We start from the raw sequence: 11,542 nt of genomic DNA, 5'->3' as shown, positions 1-11,542 counted from the left end.
TCATGAAAAATCCGTTCCTTAGGATTGTTCCTCCTGAGAAGCTGGGAGGCCTCAGGAACAAAATGCAAACATTGATTATCTGCTGCTGTGGAATGCAACAGGTGCATCTGGGATTGGTCTCATGTGGGTGTTTGTAATTAATGGCCAATCACAGTCAGCTGGCTCAGACTCTGTCTGAGACACAAGCCTTTGTTGTCATTCCTTCTTTTTCTGTTCTTAGCCAGCCTTCTGATGAAACCTTTTCTTCTATTCTTTTAGTATAGTTTTAATGTAATATATATCATAAAATAATAAATCAGCCTTCTGAAACGTGGAGTCAGATCCTTGTCTCTTCCCTCATCCAAGAACCCCTGTGAGCACCATCACATGTGTCCTGGTGTCACCCAGCCAGCTGCCCAGCCCCTCATGGACCCTCTCTCATTCCCCACCAGTGGGACTGGGGGAAAACACAGAGAGCTCGCGGGTTGACATAAAGCCAAGGAGGGCAGAGCCAGGCACACGGGCAAAGAAAGAGGAGAATTCATCCCCTGCCTCCCCTTCGGCCCCGAGCAGGGAGCAGGGCAGTGACAGCGACCTGGGAGGACAAACAGCGCCCTGCCAACATCGCCTTCCTCCCTGTGCCCTCCTCTTCCTCACCCTGCCAACAGTAAGAGGGTAAGAGACCAAAAGGGTAAGAGCAGAGAAGGTAAGAGTGCGAGGTTCCCGTTCCAATACAATAAATCTTCTTCGGCATTGAATATTCTAATTCTCACTCACCAATGTAGTCCAAGATACAAATCCTATAGCATTTCCATACAGCCTATAAGAATCATTACATTACCATCCTGTGTTACATGTTAAACCCTACAAACTCCTCTTTGGGCCCTTCTGCCAGGCTGTAGGGTCTGCTCTGAGCCTTGGGCCTGTCTGCAAGCAGAGGGTGTTGTTCCATCAATAGAGGATTACCCTCAGCTGGCCATGCCATTGTTTTCCAGTTGTTCAGTGACTGAGGCACCTCAAAGCTTGCTTTCATTTCCATCTTATAGTTTCCATATTCTCAAAATCTTTTGCCTGACAATCATATTGATAAGGCTTTCCTGTTTCACCAGCTGTGCCCATGGGTGCCGTGGTGGCCACAAACATCTGGAGGTGTGTGAGAGCTGCTGGAGCTGCTCAGGAGAGACCCCCAGGACACCCACCCTGTGAGAACCCACAAAATCAGAGGGGTTTGGGAAAGCTGCAAAAGGCCCCAGAGACAGCAGAACTGTGATGGGAGCCAAGCAGCAGCCATGAGATTGGTCAGCAGAAAAATTATTTAAACTGTAGAAAAGCAAGGGCAAATAAAGCAATGGTCTGTGTATTAATGCTTGTCTAGAATAACTCCCTAAGCTGCAGAAAAATTTATCTAGCAAGATATTAGGAAGGTTGAAGCTTAATAATGGAGCTGTGTGCATTGTGTTTGAAGGCTCACAAGCAGGTATTGTATTTGAAATAAGCCAGCATTGTTTAACCAAAGGTACCTTTGCTTACAGTGGTTGGATAGAACTACTGTCAATATAGAATATACACTGTACAGATATAAATACTGTCAGTGTGCTTTTGCTTTGTGTGATTGGTCACAAAACTCATAAAGTGAGTTGTGACATTGAGTTCTGTGTCTGCTGCCTGGGATGTGAACTGCTGGCACCTTCCATTGCCATAGCCATGGACTGAGAGTGATGCTGGAAAATCAAACAGCTCGAGGCAGTTCCACAGCAGCCCTGTCCCGTTTGTGATTTGTACAGAGACCCCAGGACACCCATCCAGCTGTATCTGCTGCAGGTTTGGTGGCTGCAGTGTCCCCAAATGGTGCTGGAGGTAAATATTGTCTCGGTCGTGGCCACTGCCAGGTGTTGCTGTTGGTTAGGAAGGTGAAATAAAGCAGCATTGGAAACCAGCAGCAGCAACGAGTTTGGAAATGGTGCTTCATCACAGCCTGAGCAGAGAGAGAGAGAGAGAGAGAGAATTCCTGCACAGGAATGTGATGTGCTTCTTCTCTTATTAAGTGATGGTAATTATTATTGGCATTAAAATAGATTATTTTGATAATTTTTCACCTAATTTTGCGACAGGAAGAGTTCTGCATGATAAACAACGTTCTTCTGCTGCTGTTAAAAACTCCACCACTCTCCAGCTAGTAATGTTCTGGAAAAACTGAAAAACAACAGAAAAGAAGAACCTGTCTTACAAAATCGTCAGAAAATTTCCTGAGGAAGCTCCAAACCCAATCTCTGTCACCCATGAAAAAAAATGGTATTAATTAATGGAAGTTTCTCTTAATATTTGATCCAGAGAAAGGGCTTAAGGGGCTTTCAGAAGACAAAGATTCCCATGCAGCTGATGATTCAATGGAATCAAAATATGCTTTTTTTCCCCTTTCTTTACAAACATCTGGTAGAAAATGTGCTTTCACAAGATGCTGAAAGACTCTCCTAAATCCCGCCAAATTTTCCCTAATAGCTCCTCTGAGCATCTCCGGAGCTTCAGCATAACCCAGGGAATTTTAATATTATTAAATAGCAGAAAATTTCACATTTTGCATAACTTCATCAAAACTGGGCTTTATTATAAAAAGCATTTAGAAAACCACCTTTGAATTTAGTCCCTTGTTCAGTTTTTTCAGTAGAGCTCGTGATGACTTCTGCTAACATCACATTATTTTGTAGGAGTCTTTGTGATTATTTCCTTTTGCAGTTACCAGAAAAAAAAAAAAATTAAAGGAAAAACGCAAAGTCCATCTTCAAAAATGTAGGAAAAAAGGCAATGCCAGAATTCAGTGTTTTTCAGACTCCTGGCAGTAGCTGTGGCATGTCAGAACAGTGTCACTGGGGAAGTTGTGCCCAAAGGGCCACAAGTGGAATATCTAGGGATATTTATGATATTTATAAATCCCAAAAATTACGATATTTGTGGTTAGTGGAGGGACAAGCAGGAGGGTGGAGCCACCTACTCAAATATCTTGCAATTTTGCGCAGCAAAAAGTGGGGGGAATTAACAGGAGCGGCTGAAAGTCTTGGTGCGCGATCAGAACTGCAAGTTAATAAGCATAGCAGGCACTTGTTCAAGTAATTTGCATGACTGGAATATTAATTTGTGAGGGAATAACTTTCCCTGGGAGGGTGGGGAGGGAGGCAGAGAGTGTTCTCTCAAATATGAATATGATGCAAGGGCTGTCCCAAGGCCTGGGTGGGAAGGAAGATGGATGAGTTGTGAGCTGGTAGGTGAAAGTAACGGGGAAAAATCACAGTTTTTTGTGCACTGCTGAAGCGAACGATGCCTCTGTAAACTGATGGAACTGTGTGAAAACACTGGAAACGCAGAGATTTAACTGCTCCAGAGGCGGGGAAGGAAAGCAGGAAAACAGGAGGAAAATCAGCTTACAAATGGTCATCAGGAAGTCATTTTTCAGTAAATGCACAGAAATTGAAGGATTTTCTGGGGAGTGGGTCTGAGATATCCAATAGATTTGACAGCTCCTTTAAAAAGCTATATTAAAGGCAGAACCATAAACTCTGCCAATGCAGAAGCAGGCTAGAAATGAATGTAGCTAAATCAGGCATGTTTCAATGGCTTAAAACACAAGAAGAGAGTACAGGAAGTTGGAAACTAGGTCAAACTAAAAAAAAAAAAAGGGTAGGCCGGGACAAAAAAAAAAAAAATTAAATACAACTAGGCATTTCTAAGGCGTCGTAGTACAAAGGACAAAATCGAGTGAGAAAGTTGTGGATCAATTAATTAAACAAAATATTTGTAGTCTTCTAAGAGACCAAAAGGAGACGAGCAGCCGGCAAGACGGATTGAAACAAACTGATTTTTCTTCCATGCCAGGACAGTCCATGGCACTGCTTTGCCACGGAGCCCTTGTGTGCAAGGCAGGGAAACACGAAATTCCTAATCAGCTTACTGGAGATGTGTTTGGAGAGCACAGGTGTCACATTATCCGAGTGGAAACAGATTATCAAACGGGATTTCACACTGGGGGCTCTCCTCTGGCCCAACAAACACCGCACAGCAGTTTTTAGTTTTTAGGTAATGGAATAGAAAAGGTTTCTCTCCTCTGAAGGTAACAGCAAGTGGAGGGCATGGTCAAGGGCAGGGTGATAATTCAGAATTTTGTTGAAAATTGGGAAAATTCTGAAAACCCGGTTGAAATTCAAGCAGTAAACTGAAAATTACACCCCGAGAAAGCACGCAGGGTGAGGACAGACCTTGTGCTGGAGCTGTGGAAACCCAAAGTGAAACAAAACTGGAAAACATCAGAGTGCTGTGAGAAGAGATGAACACGGAGGAAATGATGGAGCTCAGTACAGGACTTCAAATGCCAGAAAGCAGCTGTGAAACCCCTTTCACTGTGTCATCCTGCTTTGGGTTAAACTATATATATCACTATATATATATCAACTATATAATCACAAAGAATATTTGTGATTATATAGTTGATATATATATATATCAACTATAAAAAATCCCATTATATATCAACTATATAATCACAAAGAGTAACTGGATGAACCCTCTCCCACAGACCAGCAGGTGCTGCAAGTTAAAAACTGAGGAGGTGTGCAGCTATTTTTCCCCACGCAGAGATCTTGAGGTTTTAATAAATTTACCTAAAAAAAAAAAACTTTCTTTAATCTGGTTTTATTAGCCTCAGATGAGCGCTGCAGATCTCTACATCTCATTGACTGTGGTACATGTAGGAATGGGTGAAAATTCTACAAGTGCACCAGTGAGCTACAGAAACTTCACTGGGGGACAGAAACTTTCGCATCAGCACCTGCCAGTGTGGGGCACAGCATAAAAGCATGGACAGGCTGCATAAAGTGCTGGAAAAAATACCCAAGTGCATGGGATTCACACAGGGGCAGAAACATGTTTGCTGTTGGGAAAATGTGATTTTTGGTATTTGGCGTTTGTGGTAATTTGCTGCTTTTCGGCATCAAAATAACGACTGGTGCCTGCCCAGCATCATTGGAGTGAGATTATCTGTGCAGAGGCACTTTCCCAGCAATGTTTGGTCTTGCTGCCTTTCTGGAGCTCAAGCTCATGATCCTGCAGGTTTTGTCTGCCAGGAGAGAGCAGAGGCAGGGGCTGTCAGCTCCCACCCCATCCAGTTTATTTCACAAGGATATACAGGAAATGCATGGGAAAAAAAACAAAATACAAAAAAAGAAAAATACTGTTTCCTCACTTGTTTTGGGTGTGTGATGCTGTGCCTGGTGCTTGCAGCTGCCCTGACTCTCTGCCCTGTGAGAGCCTGAATGAGGGGTGTGGGACTGCAGGGGCTCTCCAAAATGCAGTTGATTGTATACAAAATGCAGTTTGTTCCATCCAAGGTGTCACAGCAGCCCAGGGCTGTGGGTGACAGAGCTGTGCCCACAGCTGTCAGCTCCAGCTGCAGGCAGCCTGGACACCCTTTGGGTTTGGTTACAGTGCATTATAGACTTTTCTTTTGGTTACAGTGCATTATGTACTTTTCTTTGCTGAAAACATCTTAAACACAGCATCTTAACACAGTAGAACCAATCTATACCTTAACTATTATCTATAGCCCATCATAACTACTGTAATTACCATATTCTTGTTGCTGTTCTCCAATCACCAAAGTCAGTACATTACAGTTTAAGCTAGAAGTTGTTTTTCAGTTCTCTTGCAGTGGGAAATTCTGGGACCTTTTTTCCACTTGCCACATTTGCTGCCTTGTTTGCCTGTGCTCTCTTTCTGCTTGGTGAAATCATCTTCTTGTTTGGGGTGGGTTTATCCTTTGCTCTAAGCCATAAAACCCCTTCTAACTAACACACCCTTGGCCTCCTTGGTTATCCAGTGAGACTGGCTCAGCAATTCTTTTCTTCCATATCAAAACTGGCTTCCACCTCTATTCTTCATCAGACTCTGCATTTAAAAATCTTTGTGCTGGGCACACATATCTGTGAGACTTTCTTGTCAAACTTCCATCCTTCCCAACACTGCCCATGTCAGCAATAACAGGAATCTGGGATTTCTGATGCCACCTGCACCTTCCCTGGGCTTGTTCCCTATCCCTGCTCCTGCAAAGAGCACAGAGCTGAGCCCATGGCCTTCGTGCTGAAGGGAAATGCAAAGCCTTGCCAGTACAATTCCAAGGCATAGAGCAATATGAATTTTTAAATAACGTTTGATCTCCTAAAAACATTTTATCATCTTTCCGACTGACGTACGTCCTCGTGGATGCATGAAAAACCTGCAGCTAAATTGTTGGAAGTAGTTTTCTTTGATTAAGAACTCAACATTTGTGGTTTAGAATAGGTTCATGATTTGCTGTGGACAAGACAGATAACTCTGTGATACCTCTTCCTCAGCAATCATTTATTATGTATCATTTGGCCTTTCTGGACGGTTGTATTGGAATGCATCCTCAATTACCAGAAGTTAAATCTTGTTTTATGTATGCTAAAAAAACTGTGTTTCCTATAGAATTGTATTAAACCTTGGGTTTAATTTAGAATCAAGACATAACATATCTCCCATGGTGTTGGGAGGAGAGTTCTGTTTTTGTCTGTGATTGCACAGCACTGGTGATGTGAAGTTGGTTTTCAGTGGTGAGGAGGATTTTGGGGCAGTACAGCAACACTATATATTGAATTTATTTAATTTATAGTATTTACAGTATAATTTATAGTATAATTTATTGTATAATTATAGTATAATTATAGTATTTATAGTATTGACTTTACAGTGTTTATAGTGATAACATAATACCAGGTAAAAGGAACAGTGTGTGGACACTACACAGTCTGTATAGAATAATCCAATATATGTTCCCATCCCAAATTATGTGCTTTCCCTCTCTGTTGTGAAGAAACTGAATTAATTCCTCCACCATGAACACATGGGCCTCCCTGGTGAGGATGTGATTTTTCAACTTAGGGTTGCCCCTGATGGCAAACCACTTTTTTTTCCCTCCAAATGCCAGATTTCACCATTTTTTAGGCCTCCTCAGTGATCAGCCAGGGCAGGTTTACCTGTGCACTCCCCCTGCTCTCAGTTACACTCGCTGCTCAGCACCTGCCCAACGTCTCATACACTAAGATTAAAAATGCAGGAGGGTTTTGCTGCTGCTCCCTGTCCATCCTGCCTGCCCTGCCCTCACTAATGCTGCGCTGGCTCCAGAGCTGCTCCTCTGATGGAGCACAAAACGCTGCTCCTCCTGCACTTACGGAATTGCTGCCCTGAAATTCAGCGTATTCCACAGCCCATCCAGCCTGTTCCAACACACCACTCCCCTTGCGGGATCAGGCCTGGGTTTGTTGTTGAGTGAAACCCCACAAAATTCAGTTCAGCCCTCGTGGTGATGCTCTTGTGGGGTCACAGTTTCAGTCCCGTTTCACAGACCAATCCTGTGCTGCATCTTTTTCACATCAACCCATGGTTATTTTACCTGGTCTTTCTCTGACTGATGATGCAGCTTCTCCAATATAAAAAATAAAACGAATTAGATAATGTAAATAATTATAATTATATTTATAATATATAATAATTATATATTATTATTAAAATACACATAGCATATATTATAATATATAATAATATATAATATATAACATATAACATATAACATATAATATATAATATATAATATATAATATATAATATATAATATATAATATATAATATATAATATATAATATATAATATATAATATATAATATATAATATATAATGTATAATGTATAATGTATAAGGTGATATTAGATATTATATATTATTAGAATACATATTATTTTATATATATTCTTATATATAGAAATTATATACTATATAATATATATAATATATAATATATATAATATACATTATATAATATATAGTATATAATTATAATATTATATATTTTATATTATATATAATTATAATATCTATATAGAGAGAAATATAATAATTATATATACTTATACATATTAATTACTAATAGTCATTATCTATTATATATAATATTGTGAAAATATTTATACAATTATATAAAATATATAATTATATAAATTAAATAGTAATATATATTATATAATAATATAATATATTATATAATATACACTATATTATATATTATTGTTATATATGCATATATAATAATTATATCTTTATAATTAATATATCTATTTATGATTAATAATTTATAATAAAACAAATGAGACAAATAATCAGGGTTTAAGGAGCGGGGCTTGTCCCAGAGTCCATCACAGAACCAAAAAAGAGAGTGAGGGTGGAATTCCCTCCTGGGGCTGGGATGTCCCATGTGAGGAGGGCAGCGCTGGCTTTTTCAGCTGCTCAATCATCTCTAAATTAATGAATTTATTAGTCTTTAATAATGACCACTGAAATCAGACTGTCACATTAACCACTGGGTAACAATGTACTGTTGATTCCAACCACAGTCCTTTGCGAAAAATACTAAAAAAGTCTGGCTAGGTTCAGATGTGTTTGGAAAACTGCTGGTTTTGCAGCCAGGGTGACGCGAGTTCTGCTTTTGTCTGATATTTCATGGTTCCACAGAGTAAATGCTGGGCTGCCAGCACCTCCTCTTGCCATTAGCCTTTTTTTTTCCATTAAATTTTCTTCATTAATAACCCACCTGGAGCAGTAAGAGCCAGCCCTGAGCTTGAGCAGTCAAACCCATCCCCTTCCCCAGGCTTTGATTTCTGCTGGAAACTGTTTACAGCTCCACAAAAAGCAGATTTTTGCTGCATTCCTTTGGTTTCACCCTCTCAGCCTCTCCAGCCCTAGTGCAATAACATAATACATGCGTACCCAAAAACACTGGTGACATCCTGGACCTGGAAAAGTAGCCCAAAAATCCATGGGAAGATACAAATAATAATGGAGCACAGATGATTAACATTCACATTTAGCATAACAGATCCCAGCACCAGCATCTCCTGTATTTTCTTCCCCATTCAGTCCAGTTTTGTGCATCTCATGTTGGGTTATATCTGATGAAAGAGCAAAGCTACAGCAGAAGAAACAATGCACAAAGAATGTTTGTAATGTAATATGAAAATGGTGTTCAGAATTTTAATACACTGTAATTTACCACAGTGATTTTTTTTTCCTGTGAAAAGATAATTTGGTATGAAAATCGTGCAGTACTTAAATAATGTAATTTTGATAATGACAGTAAAATACAATTTCTGTAAGGCAAGTGAATCATAAACTTTTTCTCATTCAAATGAAGTCTGTAATATGTCTGAATGCTGTCACTATTATACATTTTAAAAATAACTCTGCCATGAACTATTATCGAATATCATTATATTTCAAATACATAACAAAAGCTAGTGAAGTCACAATACAAACATGTTGTAATGCCATGTTGCATTTATAGGGGAAGTAATGAATCCTGCAGGAGAGAGGCAAACCTCTTCTTCCAGACAATTTTATTACAGTTTTCCTTTTTTTTTTTTTTAAGAGCTGAACCTCAGCAACTCCCTCCCCACCTTCAGCTGGAAACAGAACCTGGGCTGGGTTTTGACTTTGTGAGCACAAACAGGAATTCCTGAGGCTCCCGCTGCTCCTTGTGCTGTGTCAGGCTCTGCAGACAGAGGGGTTTGAGCCGTGCAGGGTCTGAGTGGGAGCATCAGGAGTTTGGGATGGTGGGGATGGATGGGGATGAGAGATCTCTGAGGCCAGGCCAGGAATTTGGGGTTTATTGCAAAGGGCCTGGGTGCAGGGCCCTGCTGGGAGCTGCAGCCACAGCTCGGACCAGGCCCCAAAGAGGAAGAGAGGTAAAGGGAGAGAAGGCAAGTATGTGGTAAAAAGAGAATGGGAGAGTAAAAGAGAGGATCAGAGGGCAAGGTTCCCGTTACAATACAATAAATCCTCTTCTGGGCTTGGAATTTGGGGTTTATTGCAAAGGGCCTGGGTGCAGGGCCCTGCTGGGAGCTGCCAGGCACGGCTCAGAGCAGGCCCCAGAGAAGAGAGGGGGAGAGAGGATGAGAGGGTGAGAGAGCAAAAGGGTACGAGAGTAAAAGGGGTAAGAGACCAAAAGGGTAAGAGCAGAGAAGGTAAGAGTGCGAGGTTCCCATTCCAATACAATAAATCTTCTTCGGCATTGAATATTCTGATTCTCACTCACCAATGTAGTCCAAGATACAAATCCTATAGCATTTCCATACAGCCTATAAGAATCATTACATTACCATCCTGTGTTACATGTTAAACCCTACAAACTCCTCTTTGGGCCCTTCTGCCAGGCTGTAGGGTCTGCTCTGACCCTTGGGCCTGTCTGCAAGCAGAGGGTGTTGTTCCATCAATAGAGGATTACCCTCAGCTGGCCATGCCATTGTTTTCCAGTTGTTCAGTAACTGAGGCACCTCAAAGCTTGCTCTCATTTCCATCTCACTTATAGTTTCCATATTCCCAACATCTTTTGCCAGGCAATCATATTTGTAAGGCTTTCCTGTTTCATCCTCACTGTGAGGCTGCTCCAAGTGAGGGTGCTCCAAGAGGGATGCTGCAGGTGAAGATGCTCCAGGTGAGGATAATCCAAGTGAGGATGATCCAGTCGAGGCTGGTCTAGGTGGATGGATCTCATCTCTGGGACGAGGATGGAGGGGCTGTGGCTCCAGAAGACACCGTCAGGAGAAAAAGGAAAGGAATTAGCACAAATGCTTTCTTCCTTTTCTCATCCTGTATGTGGCGCAGGCAGTAATGGCTTGTTGCACCAAAAACTAAAACAAATGGTTGATCGAGCTAAACTGAATTTTGAAGTTAAAAAAAAAAAAAAAACCAACCATGCAGAATGTCCCTGGTACAAACTTCATAAAACAAATGTTTAACTCTTGACAGAAACCAGAAACAACATTTTTCATGGTGGATAAAATCACCTTTTTTAGGACTTATTTTGTAAAGCGGCCTTAAGATAATTTTACTCTCTGCTTGAAAATTAAGATCCACTCACAAAGGCAGGAATTAAATGTCGCTGAGGTGAGGAATCCACGATTAAACAAACACCGGCCCCGGCCTTGGTGGTTTCTGCCTCTCAGCAATTTCCTGAGCGTGGCACTAGGAGGCAACCTGCCCTTGGAGGTTCGCTCATCAGAACCGGGGAAAATCGAGATTTTTGGCACCAAAAGGCGTCTCCTCCGCGTGCCCTCCCATCCATCACCCCGTGTCTTCCATAAACTGCTGCAAAGTGTCCGATGGGTGATGAGAAATGATGAGAAATTATGATGTTTGCATCATCCGGGTGAGGCGACACTCCAGCCATTAATTCACCCAACAATTCCAATTTCTGGTGTGCCCAGCACAGGAGGGAGGGGAAGTTCAGGCTCCCACACAAGGTGTGTGTCCAGGCACTGCCAGGAGCAAACCAGCCCGGGTAACCTGCCCAGGGAATGTCTGTGCTCCTCCCTCTGCTGCGGGCATCTCTGGGGGAGAAAGCAGCCAGAAAGGGGCTGGGGTTGAAAACTGATAATTTGGGTCAGTGCAAAGGGCAAGACTCATGCTTGGCTGTGTTGCTTTGTGTCCTCTTATTTTTACAGAAGTTCTT

This window comes from Melospiza melodia, chromosome Z, assembly GCF_035770615.1.
Source record: "Melospiza melodia melodia isolate bMelMel2 chromosome Z, bMelMel2.pri, whole genome shotgun sequence".
NCBI classification, from domain to species: domain Eukaryota; kingdom Metazoa; phylum Chordata; class Aves; order Passeriformes; family Passerellidae; genus Melospiza; species Melospiza melodia.
The sequence above is the reverse complement of the archived record's forward strand: the minus strand, read 5'-3'. Positions refer to the sequence as shown.